The sequence below is a fragment of the Marmota flaviventris genome, unplaced genomic scaffold, assembly GCF_047511675.1.
Source record: "Marmota flaviventris isolate mMarFla1 unplaced genomic scaffold, mMarFla1.hap1 Scaffold_48, whole genome shotgun sequence".
Classification (NCBI taxonomy): domain Eukaryota; kingdom Metazoa; phylum Chordata; class Mammalia; order Rodentia; family Sciuridae; genus Marmota; species Marmota flaviventris.
Genome location: NW_027288296.1, coordinates 393,675 through 409,854, shown reverse-complemented (window position 1 = coordinate 409,854; position 16,180 = coordinate 393,675). Strand labels below are relative to the sequence as shown.

At 39.0% G+C, this 16,180-nt stretch overlaps 1 pseudogene; it reads left to right on the top strand.

Moving 5' to 3' along the window:
• Positions 1-16,180, top strand: part of LOC139704236 (growth factor receptor-bound protein 14-like) — a 57,211-nt pseudogene that overhangs the window by 18,416 nt on the left and 22,615 nt on the right.

The window sequence follows — 16,180 nt, the reverse complement described above, 5'->3', positions numbered from 1 at the left end:
GTCATGTACTACATGACAGTATGCACTACACTTTGTATGACTTTGTGCAGTAAATTAATTTAAGTCAGCTCACTCTAGACATGAATTTATGATGGCCTTGAAGCCGTTGGTGACAGAAGTCTTTCAGCTTCATGTAAACATTGTACCAAGGATTGAACCCTGAGCCTTGGCCATGAGAAGCAGGTGCTTTACCATGAGCTGCGTTGTCCAGGCTGATCTGCACCTGTGATCCTCCTGCCTCAGCCTCCCAAGTGATATATTGGGATCTTACAGGACCACGGCTGTACGTGGGATGTCACTGACTGAAATGTCTTATGTGGCACATTGCTGTACTTGTGCCTGGTGATCGTCCTCCCTCCTAAAATACAAGCCCTGTTGTCCCCAGTTAGTTTCCTCCTGCTCCTTTTAGTTAGTCTGTACCCATGAAAGCCAACCGCCATTCACACAGTGAAGCTGGGTTGAAATTCAGAGGACTTGCATGTGACAGGCTGTGGTGCCTGGTTTCTGTCGCTCAACACACTGGGTTTGAGATGTACCTATCTTGTGTGTACCACTGAGTTGCTTCTTTAAACTTCTCATTTTAAATAGCTTCATTGAGATATGATTTACATAGCATACAGTTTGCCCATTTAAAGTCTACAACTCAATGTATTTTTTTGCATATTTCATTTTGAATTTTTAAAATTGCGCTAAAATATAGATAATATAAAATTGGTCATTTTAATCATTATAGTAAGTGTGTTATTTACTGGCATTGATTCTGTTTGCAATGTTGTGCAATATCACCACTATTTTCATTTTTTTCCATCACCCCAAACAGAACCCTGTAACCAATTAAGCAATAACTTTTCCTCCAGGCCCTGTAACCTCTAATCTACATTCTTCCCTATTCGACTTATTTCACATAAACAGAATTGTGTATTTGTCCTTTTGTGTCTGGCTTATATCACTTAACATGTTTTTAAGCTTCCTTTATGTCATAGTGTAAATTTCATTCCTTTTTAAGACTGGATAATATTCTATTATATGGATATACCAGTTTGCTTATCCATTCATGTATTGACGGGCACTTGGGTGCCTTCATGTTGTAGCTATTGTGAGCAATTCTGCTGGGAACATGGGTGTATAAATGTCCGTTTGTAACCTCCTTTTAACCTAGGAGTGAAATGGAAAAGGATCCTATGTTAACTCTGGTGTCCAGCTGTTTGAGGACCACAGTGGCTGCACATCTGAGATTATGACCAGCAATGCAGAAAGGTTCCGATTTCTCCAGATCCTGGACAGCACTTGTTGGTTTGTCTCTGTGTCAAGTTACAGCCATCTTAGGAAGTGTGAGTGGCATCTCATTTGGTTTGGTTGGCACTTCCCTGATGACTAATGTTGTCGAGCATCTTTTCAGGTGCCTTTGGCCACTTGTGTCTTCTCCTTGCCGGTGTTGCTTTTTCATGCTATCATTACTTTATTGACATATTTGCATATTGGGAAATACATACTTCATAAAAGTAAAACTTAATGCATTGACAAATTTATATATGCACATGTAAATATCACCCATATTGAGACAGGATGATTCTGTCACACAGAAGTTTTCTATGCCACTTTCCATTAATCCCCACCTTCTTCCCATCACTGTGTATTAATTTTTAATCTTGCTTATTCCTGGATTTCATTAGATGAATAAAAAAACAAGTGTGTGTGTGTGTAAGTGTGTGTGTGTGTGTGTGTGTGTGTGTATTTGGCTGTGGTGTTCAGTGTAGTGTTTGAGGTCTGTCAGTGTTCTTGTGTATCAACCAGGACGTTTTCTTTGTTGCTGAGCAGTTTTCCTGAGTTTGGGTACAGCCGAGTTTACTCATTCAGTCTCTTGATGATGAATATTTGAGCTTTTTGCTGTTTTTGGCTTTTCTGAATAAAGCTGCCCTAAACATTTTTGTACATGTCTTTATGTGGAGATAGTCTCTTCTCCTGAGTGGAGCTGCTGGGTCATAAGTGAGGCAAGTGCTGAACTTTAATAGAAACTGTCAGTTTTCCAGTGTGTTGTCCCATTTTATATCCCCAACCCCTGGGAACACGCATCCCATCCCACACTGTTGTCAGCATTTGGTATTGTCAGTCTTTAGTTTTAGCCACTCTGGTGGGTGTGTGGTGGTATCTCATTATGGGTTAAATTTGCATCTCCCTGATGACTAATGATATCAGCACCTTCGCATTTGGAAAAGGTTGTGATTTACATATTCCACATTAAAAAGTTAAGCGAGAAGATCCTAATGAACACGTGCAGAACAGCCCTGGGAGCTCAGGACATCCATTCTGATTGACAGATGTCAGTTTCAGATACATCTTCAATCACAAATGAGTTGGCAACTCAGTTAAAAAATAAAAAGTGAGGGGAGGCATGTATTTGAAGAATATTTGGAAAATAGCAGAAAATGGCCAGGCTCTCTCCTCCCATTTTTCCCCCCACTGAGTACTAGCTTTCTAGAGGGAAAATTCTGGTCCTGACACATGCTGATAGCACCGTGATGTTCCTCCTCCAGCTCTGAGCACATTCCAGCCCCTTGGCCCTCCTGCCTCATGCTGACCTGGGATGCCTGTCCACTAATCTCTGGCTATTCACAGCCTTCTCTGCACTTGCAACACAGCCCCTCCTCCCTGCTCCCACAGGGCGACTCTTGGCTTGGCTGAGGATGCTCAGTCTGCACCCGTGCCGTGCCAACTCCTCCCCTGCCTGGACCAGTTTTCGTAGTCTGTGTCCCTCAGTCCCCTGGGCCAGCACCACCTCGTCATTGTTTACTTCCTCCTCTCCCTCCCAGGCAGCATCCCTGGGGGGCCTGTCCTGTCAGCATTCATCTTCATGTTCTCAGCCCGGCCAGGCCCCAGCAGGCTGCACTGCTGCTTGTTTGGTGGGGACAGATGCCCATGGGTTGTTGGGCACATGTTCTGAAGGATCTGGGCCTTCCTCCCTGAGAGCATGCTTTCTGTGGTTTATTTAGTCACACCCTTCCTGAGTGTGTGTGGCCACACCTGTGTATTCCTAAATCTATGACACAAAATACAGGCCCCGGGACCTTGCATCCTGACCTTCTCCCTGTGTCCACTGCACCCCAACCTGTGACATGGGGCTGACCTTTTTCCCCATGGGAGCAGGGAGCCCCAGAGTTGGATGTGGCCAGGTGGCTGTCAAGACCAGCTAGGAGGTGTTTGAGGCATGGCCCGAGGCATCTAGGCCAGGACTAGGTGAGGATTTGTTTGGATCATGTATGAGAGAGACCAGGCATGACAGAAAGTGGATGCTTCTCCCTGTCCAAAGAAGCAGTGGTCAGGCTAAGAATTAATGAGGTGCATTGAGCTGTATCTGGCATCCCTGAGGGAGTGACCAAGAAGTGTGTGCCTGGTGCCCAGGTGCAGCATTGGCAGGTCACCGTCCGTCCACCTGACAGCCCCCCAAGTGCACCAGCCTGGGACCTTGCCCATCAGGTCCTATAGCTCCCAGGCCATGTTAAAAGACCTGGATTCAGGAGGCCTAGGCTGGGGCGTGGATCCTGCCTGTCTCTGAGCTCCCTTGTGACCCTGATGCTGCTGATCCCAGAGCCTCATTTTGAGGGACTGGGGCTGAACCTAAACCTACCAGGAAAGAGCAACTTGGTTGTTGGTGACTGGCTGAGTGGTCCATTCTCATCCACTCTATGTGAGGCAGACCAGCATTTGTACATCATGGAATTTATACTTGAGATAACATTGCCTTTAAGAAAGGATTTGGGCTTTCTTTATCATTATGGAGAATGTACTGATACCTGAGTGCTTGCAGTGTATGGGGGGTGGGCGAGCTGCTTGGCACATGCTCCAACCATCTGAGAAGGCTTAATTCTCTGAATTGAACATTTGTGGCCAATTTAGATTTCGGGGGGTACTTTTATGTTGTGATTTTACAGGAAATTCATGAAACTGATGGTAAACTCTAGGTACAGAAAGGTTCCATTCATTGTTCATTGATTGCTGGTTATAGACTTATACAGACCCTCTCAACTCTTTTTTGGGGTCTTGGGGGTTGGCCCCTGGGCTTTGTATGTGCTGGGCAAGTGGTCTACCTCAGAGCTACACACCCAGCCCTTTTTATTTTACTTTGAGACAGGATCTCCCTGAGTCGCCCAGGCTGGCCTTGAACTTGCCACCCTCCTGCCTCAGCCTCATGCAGCTGGGATCACAGGCATGGCCACTGCCTGCCCCAGCTCTGCCCCAGGGGTTCTTTGATGGGAATAACCTTTCTTTTTTTCACTGTTTCCTTACAACCTATGAACTCTCTTTTGTAATTAAACAGGTAGGAGATGGGAAGCTTTGTCAGAATTTGTATTTTCATAAAAATTCTGCATTTTCAGATTATTAAATAGAAGCAACTATTCATTGTAGGAAAGAATGGGACTTTTTACTGGAGAAAAACATAAAGAAAAAGAAGTCACTAATAAGCTCATCATTCAGAATCGTCACTACTGAAATTTGGGTGCATTTCCTGGTATATTTTCATGCATGTTAATGGATGATTTTACAGAATTGTTTATAACAGTTTTCACTTTATATTACTGTTTCATACTGTCCTCATGATTAAACTTCTTTATAGTTTTCATTTTTAATTTATTTAATATTTTTGGTGAGGGGGTACTGGGGAATGAACTCAGGGGCACTCGACCAAATCCTCAGGCTGATTTTATATTTTGTTTAGAGACAGGGTCTCATTGAGTTGCTTAGAGCCTCATTTTTGCTGAGCCTGGCTTTGAACTCATGATTCTCCTGTCTCAGCCTTCTGAGCTGCTGGGATCACAGGTGTGTGCCACCATACCTGGAATACTCCATACTTTTAGGAATACTTGATAACAGGAGATTATACACCATAGGAAATTTTCTTAACCCTCATTTCCACTAATTTCAAAAGGAAAGGACATTTTTTTGAAAAAATGACATTGGCCCCGGGCCTGCTAGTTAGGCGGAACTGTGACCACCGCCAGAACAGGCCCAGTGGCCCACGGAGGGGCAGAGCTGCCAACCACACCTGCAAGGTAGGTGGACCTGCGACCCACAGGCAGAACAGGCCCAGAGGCCTGCTGAGGGGCAGAGCCGCCCCCTCCCCCCGCTCCTGAAAGATAGGCGGAACTGTGACCACCAGCAGAACAGGCCCAGCGGCCTGCTGAGGGGGAGAGCCACCCCCTCACCCCCACACCTACAAGGTAGGTGGAATTGTGACCACCGACAAAACAGGCCCAGCGGCCTTCAGAGGGGCAGAGACGCTGCCCGCACCTGCAAAGTAGGTGGAACTGTGACCGCCAACAGAACAGGCCCAGCAGCCCACAGAGGGGCAGAGCCGCCGCCCGCGCCTGCAAGGTAGGCGGACCTGCTACCAACCAGCAGAACTGGCCCAGCGGCCTGCCAGCGTGGTAGGCACATTGCCCCAATTGGAGGAGGGGCAGAGCCGCCACCTGCACCTGTGAGGGAGACTTTGCAACTATACAAGAGCAATATAAATATATAGGGGGAAAATTCAATAACACAACAGTTTCACCAAGCAGAAAGAAACACGAACAGTATGAAGAGACAAGGAAAGAAAGGACCAAAAGCAATGCAGGTCAACTCAACGTTAGAAGAGGTAATATCTGCAGCAGATGGAATGTCAGATAAAGAATTCAGGATATACATGCTTCAGATGATCTGGAGTATCAAGGAAGACATTAGACAGCAAAATCAGACAATGAAAGATCACTTCGACAATGAATTAAATAAACAAATCCAGGAAGCAAAGGATCAACTATACAGGGAGATAGAGGTTATAAAAAACAAACAAACAGAAATCCTAGAAATGCAGGAAGCAATAAACCAACTTAAAAACTCAATGGAGAATACAACCAGCAGAGTAGAACACTGAGAAGACAGAACATCAGACAATGAAGACAAAGTATTTCAACATGAAAAGAACATAGACAGCTCAGCAAGACTGTTAAGAAACCATGAGCAAAACATCCAAGAAATATGGGATAACATAAAGAGACCAAACTTAAGAGTCATTGGGATACAGGAAGGTATAGAGGTCCAAACCAAAGGAATGAGCAATCTGTTCAATGAAATAATACGAGAAAACTTCCCAGACTTGAAGAATGAGACAGAATCCCAAATCCTAGAAGCCTACAGGACGCCAAATGTGCAAAATCATAAGAGATCCACACCTAGACACATTATAATGAAGATGCCCAACATACAGAATAAGGAGAGAATTTTAAAAGCTACAAGAGAAAGGAAAAAGATTACATTTAGGGGTAAACAAATCAGGATAACAGCTGATCTCTCAGCACAGACTCTGAAAGCTAGAAGATCCTGGAATAACATATTTCAAACACTGAAAGAAAATGGGTTGCAACCAAGAATTGTGTATCCAGCAAAATTAAGCAAAATTAAGCTTCAGGATGGAAGATGAAATTAAAACCTTCCACGATAAACAAAAGTTAAAAGAATTTGCAGCTAGAAAACCATCTCTCCAAAAAATCCTTGGCAAAACATTACAGGAAGAGGAAATGGAAAATAACAATGAAAACCAACAGTGGGAGGTAGGACAGTAAAGGGGGGGAAATAATCAAAGAGGAAAACAAACCATGTTTAGTAACATAAATAAACAAATATGGCTGGAAGAACAACCCATATCTCAATAATAACCCTAAATGTTAATGGCTTAAACTCACCAATTAAGAGACACAGGCTAGTAGAATGGATCACAAAACATGACCCAACAATATGCTGCCTACAGGAGACACATTTGATAGGAAAAGACACACCTGGACTGAAGGTGAAAGGTTGGGGAAAATCATATCACTCATATGAACTTCGGAAACAAGCAGAAGTGTCCATACTCATATAAAATAAAATAGATTTCAAGTCAAAGTTAATCAAAAGGGATAAAGAGGGACACTACATACTGCTCAAGGGAACCATACACCAACAAGACATAACAATCATAAATATATATGCCCCAAACAATGGTGCAGCTATGTTCATCAAACAAGCTCTTCTCAAGTTCAAGAGACTAATAGACTACCATACAATAATCATGGGAGACTTCAACACACCTCTCTCACCACTGGACAGATCTTCCAAACAAAAGTTGAATAAAGAAACTATAGAACTCAATAACACAATTAATAACCTAGACTTAATCGACATATATAGAATATACCACCCAACATCAAGGAGTTTCACGTTTTTCTCAGCAGCACATCGATCCTTCTCAAAAATAGATCATGTATTATGTCACAGGGCAACTCTTAGACAATATAAAGGAGTAGAGATAATACCATGCATCTTATCTGATCATAATGGAATGAAACTAAAAATCAATGATAAAAGAAGGAAGGAAAAATCATGCATCACTTGGAGAATGAACAATAGGTTACTGAATGATCAATGGGTTATAGAAGACATCAAGGAGGAAATTAAAAAATTCTTAGAGGTAAATGAAAACACAGACACAACATATCGGAATCTATGGGACACATTGAAAGCAGTTCTAAGAGTAAAATTCATTGCTTGGAGTTCATTCCTTAAAAAAAGAAAAAAAAAACAACAAATAAATGATCTCATACTTCATCTCAAAATCCTAGAAAAAGAAGAACAAAACAACAGCAAAAGAAGTAGAAAGCAAGAAATAATTAAAATCAGAGTTGAAATTAATGAAATCGAAACAAAAGAAACAATTGAGAAAGTTGATAAAACTAAAAGTTTGTTCTTTGAAAAAATAAATAAGATCAACAGACCCTTAGCCATGCTAACGAAGAGAAGAAGAGAGAGAACTCAAATTACTAGCATATGGGATGAAAAAGGCAATATCACAACGGACACTTCAGAAATACAGAAGATAATCAGAAATTATTTTGAATCCTTATACTCCAATAAAATAGAAGATAGTGAAGGCATCGATAAATTTCTTAAGTCATATGATCTGCCCAGATTGAGTCAGGAGGATATAGACAACCTAAACAGACCAATATCAATGGAGGAAATATAAGAAACCATCAAAAGACTACGAACTAAGAAAAGCCCAGGACCCGATGGGTATACAGCAGAGTTTTACAAAACCTTTAAAGAGGAACTAATACCAATACTTTTCAAGCTATTTCAAGAAATAGAAAAAGAGGGAGAACTTCCAAATTCATTCTACGAGGCCAACATCACCCTGATTCCTAAACCAGACAAAGACACTTCAAAGAAAGAAAACTACATACCAATTTCTCTAATGAACCTAGATGCAAAAATCTTCAATAAAATTCTGGCAAATCATATACAAAAACATATCAAAAAAATTGTGCACCATGATCAAGTAGGATTCATCCCTGGGATGCAAGGCTTATTCAATATATGGAAATCAATAAATGTTATTTACCACATCAATAGACTTAAAAATAAGAACCATATGATCATCTCGATAGATGAAGAAAAAAGCATTCGACAAAGTACAGCATCCCTTTATGTTCAAAACTCTAGAAAAGCTAGGGATAACAGGAACATACCTCAATATTGTAAAAGCAATCTATGCTAAGCCTCAGGCCAGCATCATTCTGAATGGAGAAAAATTGAAGGCATTCCCTCTAAAATCTGGAACAAGACAGGGATGCCCTCTCTCACCACTTCTGTTCAACGTAGTTCTCGAAACACTGGCCAGAACAATTAGGCAAATGAAAGAAATCAAAGGCATAAAAATAGGAAAAGAAGAACTTAAATTATCACTATTGCAGATAACATGATTATATACCTAGCAGACCCAAAAGGGTCTACAAAGAAACTATTAGAGCTAATAAATGAATTCAGCCAAGTGGCAGGATATAAAATCAACACGCATAAATCAAAGGCATTCCTGTATATCAGGGACAAATCCTCTGAAATGGAAATGAGGACAACTACTCCATTCACAATATCCCCCCCAAAAATAAAATACTTGGGAATCAACCTAACAAAAGAGGTGAAAGACTTATACAATGAAAACTACAGAACCCTAAAGAGAGAAATAGAAGAAGATCTTAGAACATGGAAAAATATACCCTGCTCATGGATAGGCAGAACTAACATCATCAAAATGGTGATATTACCAAAAGTTCTCTATAGGTTTAATGCAATGCCAATCAAAATCCCAACGGCATTTCTTGTAGAAAAAGATAAAGCAATTATGAAATTCATATGGAAAAATAAAAGACCCAGAATAGCAAAAACAACTCTAAGCAGGAAGTGTGAATCAGGCGGTATAGCGATACCAGACCTCAAACTATACTACAGAGCAGTAGTAACAAAAACAGCATGTTACTGGTACCAAAACAGGCAGGTGGACCAATGGTACAGAATAGAGGACACAGAAACCAATCCACAAAACTACAACTATCTTATTTTTGATAAAGAGGCTAAAAGCATGAAATGGAGGAAGGATAGCATCTTCAACAAATGGTGCTGGGAAAACTGGAAATCCATATGCAACCAAATGAAACTGAATCCCTTTCTCTCGCCATGCACAAAAGTTAAATCAAAATGGATCAAGGAGCTTGATATCAAATCAGAGACACAGCGTCTGATAAAAGAAAAAGTTGGCTACGATCTACATATTGTGGGGTCGGGTTCCAAATTCCTCTATAGGACACTCATAGCACAAGAGTTAATAACTAGAATCAACAAATGGGACTTACTCAAACTAAAAAGTTTTTTCTCAGCAAAAGATACAATAAGAGAGGTAAATAGGGAGCCCACATCCTGGGAACAAATCTTTACTCCTCACACTTCAGATAGAGCCCTAATATCCAGAGTATACAAAGAACTCAAAAAATTAAACAATAAGAAAACAAATAACCCAATCAACAAATGGGCTAAGGACCTGAACAGACACTTCTCAGAGGAGGACATACAATCAATCAATAAGTACATGAAAAAATGCTCACCATCTCTAGCAGTCAGAGAAATACAAATCAAAACCACCCTAAGATACCATCTCACTCCAGTAAGATTGGCAGCCATTATGAAGTCAAACAACAACAAGTGCTGGTGAGGATGTGGGGAAAAGGGTACACTTCAGTTGAGATTTTTTTTTTTGTTTTATTGCTGCTGTGATATCTTGTTTAGGTATTTTGGTGGACCAAATTAAGAAATATATACAAGTGTAAAGACATCCATATATGTGTACTTCATAAATATATATTTTTACATGCATAAATAATAATGAATAAAGACATTTACATGTTCACATATATTAAAAAAAAAAAAAACGAAAAGGGTACACTTGTACATTGCTGTTGGGACTGCAAATTGGTGCAGCCAATTTGGAAAGCAGTATGGAGATTTCTTGGAAAGCTGGGAATGGAACCACCATTTGACCCAGCTATTCCCCTTCTCGGTCTATTCCCTAAAGACCTAAAAAGAGCATGCTACAGGGACACTGCTATATCGATGTTCATAGCAGCACAATTCACAATAGCAAGACTGTGGAACCAACCTAGATGCCCTTCAATAGACGAATGGATAAAAAAAAAAAAAATGTGGCATTTATACACAATGGAGTATTACTCTGCATTAAAAAATGACAAAATCATAGAATTTGCAGGGAAATGGGTGGCATTAGAGCAGATTATGCTAAGTGAAGCTAGCCAATCCCTAAAAATCAAATGCCAAATGTCTTCTTTGATATAAGGAGAGTAACTAAGAACAGAGTAGGGAGGAAGAGCATGAGACGAAGATTAACATTAAACAGGGATGAGAGGTGGGAGGGAAAGGGAGAGAGAAGGGAAAATGCATGGAAATGGAAGGAGACCCTCAGGGTTATACAAAATAACATACAAGAGGAAGTGAGGGGAAAGGGAAAAATAATACAAGGGGGAGAAATGAATGACAGTAGAGGGGGTAGAGAGAGAAGAGGGGAGGGGAGGGAAGGGGAGGGGAGGGGAAGGGGGATAGTAGAGGATAGGAAAGGCAGTAGAATACAACAGACACTAGTATGGCAATATGTAAATCAGTGGATGTGTAACTGATGTGAGTCTGCAATCTGTATACGGGGTAATAATGGGAGTTCATAACCCACTTGAATCAAAGTGTGAAATATGATATATCAAGAACTATGTAATGTTTTGAACAACCAACAATAAAAATTAAAAAAAAAATCTTCATCCCTTAATGAGGTGAATTGTTCAACCCTGAAACAAATATTTTAATTTTGGCACCATGATGAGTTGGAGGAAAAATAGTTCTTGTATCTTAATGCAGATTTGTTATTAAATTTATATCATAATTTGCATAGCAATAAAAGGAAATTGAGAATTAGCAAAATTTACATTGTGATATGTAATTTTTCTTTTCAGATGACTGCTTTGGTATAAAAATTGAATTACTAATTCAAAATTGATGAGAAATTTTTATCAATCTGGATATTTAGGAATTGAGTTGAAATTTTCTATGCATATGAGACATGTATACAAAATCTATTATAAACGTTTGTACAGTTATTTGTGTGTGTGTCTGTTTATCTGTTAACATATTCACTGAAGCATTCTTCACAGAAAGAACATTAGAAGACCATGAGCTGGTGATTGAAGTGCTGTCTAATTGGGGAATGGAAGAAGAAAATAAGCTGTACTTTAGAAAAAAATTATGCCAAATATGAATTCTCTAAAAACCCAATGGTAAGTGAAATCTCCATTAACAGTCAATGAAAATTAAATGAGTCATTTAAATTTTACATGAAGAATATGGTCACTATCAATAAAATATAGTTCCATTTAGTGATTCTGGCCCTTTAAAATTATACTCACATTTCTTATTCTAACAATGATTAGTCACCATGATACAAGAAGTTCAGACACATATAAAACATTTCTTTAGCCTTACTTGCAGAATCTCAATTGAGATGCATTTAGTCATTTAACTTAAAAATATAGGTAAACCTACTTTGGAGGCATTATTGCTTTTTTTTTTCTTGCCTTAGAGGAAAACTAGACAAAGCAACTGTACATTTGACTTTGAGATAAATTATTATAGATCCTCAAATCTATTCCAAAATGTAGTTTAAGTTTTTTTTCACAATATTTAGGAAACTTAAGTAAGAAACTCTCTAAAACAAAAATAGATTGGTAATCATTGGGAATGTGTAGCTTAGCCAGAAATTTAAGATTGACATGAATCTTGATGCTTCAAATTATTTTGTTTTTAGTGACATAATTTTTGAGCTAAATAGAAATGAGATAAAGGGTAGCATATTATATAGCAAATACTACTTTCATTATAATTCTCTTTAAAAGAAAATAAATGTATGTCACATTCTAATGAAGACTAGGGATATAGAGAAGTCAGAATAGCCTCTGGGCTCATTAGTTTAAATTGTTTTTGTCTCTGCAGCAGTAGCATATTTTTACACGAAGTTTTGGATAATTGGATTGAAATGATCCTTTATGAAAAATATATGATACACACCATAATAAATATTTTCAAACCCTGAAAGACCTCTTACATTCTCTTTTATTTTAACCTATTAATAGAAACATAATGGGATGATCTTTGACAAAGAAAATAAGAGTTCTAACAAAAATTAAATAGATTTGAAGGGAAAGTGTTTTCTTGTTGCAAATCTTTATTAAAAGCTAGAATTTAAAAGTTGTATTTAAAGAAATATTGCCGCAGTCTGGCAGGGCACAAAATCACGAGCCACTCAAGCAGGAACAAAGTTTATTTTTTGAAACTGCCGCCAATGTCCGGTACCGCCCGGGAAGATTTTTTCCACACACGCGGCCTCCTCTCGGACCGCGAGAGAGCTCCTCCCCCGGAACTCCCTCCTACTGTACTTCCCCAACCAATGGGAACTCTCCAGGAGTCCCGTAGCCGGCCTAGGTGAACAGCAGGAGTCCAATATCCATATGAATGCAAATCTTAACATAATCATATCATCTCAATGGCTAGCTCGCGTCACCTTTCGACCAAAAATGCCATGCATCATATACTTGGCTCTTAGCATCTCCCCCCTTCTGTTTAAGTAACAAGCAATCTGGCTAGGGACCGTGCCTGTTAGGTTTGTCCAATTCAACATATGGTTCTTACCCGTCATCGGAAAACTGACTTTTAGGCGTCAGCCTCCTGTCTTAGGTTGATACCACTGCAATTGGATCATACCCGTCACTGACTACCGGTCCAGCATATAGCCATACTTGTGGATAGGCCTATGTACCAGTGGGGGGGTGAGGTTCTTTGCCTCACCTCTGTTGGCCCCCAAAATTGGCCTTGGTGCTGGTGGGGGGGTGAGGTTCTTTACCTCACCTCTGTTGGCCCCCAAAATTAGACCATCACTAGTAGAAGGGAGGAGGATACAGAAATGTCATGACACCAAGTCAATTAACGGCTCCTAGGAAAAATTACATCACTGGTGACACATCAGCAAAGATAGGCTAGCACTACCATAATTCGCTGCATCAACAAATAGATCACAAAGCATACAAGTGATACATAGTCCAGGCAAGTTCTGTAAGCAGTTCAAAGCAGAGGAATCTATCAATATGTCCATATCCTCCCAAAATAAAGCATACAAGTGATACATAGTCCAGGCAAGTTCTGTAAGCAGTTCAAAGCAGAGGAATCTATCAATATGTCCATATCCTTCCAAAATAAATCGACTCATTGATTGAGCATTACTTGTTGAGTTATAAATCATTGATGTATCAGCTTACATGGTTTGTTGTGATAACTCTCGAAGAAGTTGTAGTTTGGTTTTATCTTTGTCTTCACCGGCACTGGGATGAAAATAGGAATTTTGACAATGATGCTAAAAAAAAATATGTAACATTTCAACAGGTACTAAGAAAACAATATTTAGAACAATTTACATTATCCTGAACAGAATTATTAAATATAATGAAAAGGAAAGGTGAAAGTAAACAAACAGATTTGTTAACCTTCTATTTGTTCATATATTAGAACAATCCTCAACAGCTGTTTACCCAAATTAAATTAAACTATTAAAATCACGTGAATAATAAAAAAAAATTTTTTTTTTTTTTGGATCCATGTGCATGAGCGCCCCTCATATGTGAAATATGGACATACGACATACAGACATACAACACAAAACAGAAGTGTGCACACGTAACATATAACACATAAGACAATAGTAAAGGCCTTGTAGCTTTACCTAGGTGAAATCTCCATTGCAATGTTCAAAAACTCCACAGTCAAAAAAACTGATCAGAAAAAACATTAACCTAGGTCTGTATGAGCTCAAAAATAAAATAGAACTTTATGATGTGGGAAAAAGCAATAATAAAATAGATATTGAAAAAAACATCCTGGTTAATCACTGTCACAGATGTAAGAATAGCCAAGCTGGAGATCTGGATATCAGCTGTTATGGATTTGAGTGGAATCATCTTCCTTTTGTTCTGTAGGAGCTGTTTTAGTTAGTCTCTCTGGAATCCAAATCGGCTGCTGTTCTTCCTGTGGAAAAACACAAACAGAGCCCCGACTCCAGACTATCACTGGGTCAGGACCTTTCCATTGTCCTGTTAGAATATCTTTTCAAAGTACCTTAGGCTTATGTACATTTTTTGGATACAAATGTCTTTCCGCAGCACTAAGCCCTGATGAATCCAAATTTAAAAAGTTTAGAGTAAAAAGGGTTATTTTAAGTTTATCTTTGGGGGATATATACCCCTTTCCAATTCCCTCCTTTTGTTTTAATAAGTACATTTTAATAGTTTGATGAGCTCTTTCAACTATGCCTTGTCCTTGTGGATTGTATGTAATTCCTGTTATGTGAGTAATGCCAAATGATGAGCAAAATTGTTTAAAAGAGGTGGACGTATAACCAGGACCATTATCGGTTTTTAACTGTTTTGGAACGCCCACAGTGGCAAAATTTTGTAAGCAATGAGCTATAACATCTTTAGTTTTTTCTCCAGCATGAAGGGAGCCCATCAGAAATCCGGAAGAAGTATCAACTGTAACATGTAAATATTTTAATTTTCCAAATTGTGGCAAGTGTGTGACGTCCATCTGCCAAATATGGTTAGGTATCAGTCCTCTAGGATTGACTCCAAGATTAAATTGTGGTAAAAATGTCACACAATTTTGACATTGTTTTATTATATGTCGGGCTTGTTCTTTAGTTATTTTAAAACGCTTTTGTAAAGTATTAGCATTGACATGGAACATTTTATGAAAATTTATAGCTTCTTCTATTGTGGAGAAAATATGTATGTCATGTGTAGTTTTATCTGCTAACTCATTGCCCAAACTAAGGGCTCCAGGCAATCCTGTATGTGCCCTGATATGTCCTATAAAGAATGGATCTTTTCTGTCCCAGATTAGACTTTGTATAGTAGAAAACAAAGAGAAAACAGTAGAAGAAGGGGAAATCCTACCAGCATCTTCAAGGGATACTATAGCATTAACTACATACTGACTATCAGAAAATAAATTAAATACAGAATTTTTAAACATCATAAAAGCTTGTAATACTGCATTAAGCTCTACCTTTTGAGCTGATTGTTTGGGTACTAAAAATGTAAAAGTTTGATCAGGGGTAACTACTGCTGCTGTACCATTATTTGACCCATCAGTGAATATATTTGGAGCATTCATGATAGGGTTTTTTTTTTTTTTTTTTTTTTGTCATCTTTGGAAAAACTACAGGATGTTTAGACCAAAAAGACAACAAAGGATTAGACGGTAAGTGATTATCAAATGAAACATTAGATTTACACATGATTATTGCCCAAGTATTTAACTCATTAGCTAACTCATCAATTTGATCTATAGTATATGGAGTAATAATTTTATTGGGAGAAATCCCAAACACTCCCTTGGCTGCTTTTATTCCTTTGAGTATTAATTGTCCTACAGCCTCAGGATACCTAGTAAGAATAGTATTAGGAGAATAAGATAAATGTATCCACAATAATGGACCTTCATGCCAGAATACTCCTGTAGGTATATTTTTTGTTGGCAGTACAATAAATAATAAAGGCAAACTTATATCAATTCTATCCAAATGCATATTTTCCATATATGTTTCAATGATTTTTAATGCCTTTCTTGCTTCAGGCGTCAACATGCGGGGTGAATTTGGATCTGATGGACCTTTTAGAATATCAAATAAAGGTCCCAACTCTCCTGTTGGTATGCCTAGATAAGGCCTTATCCA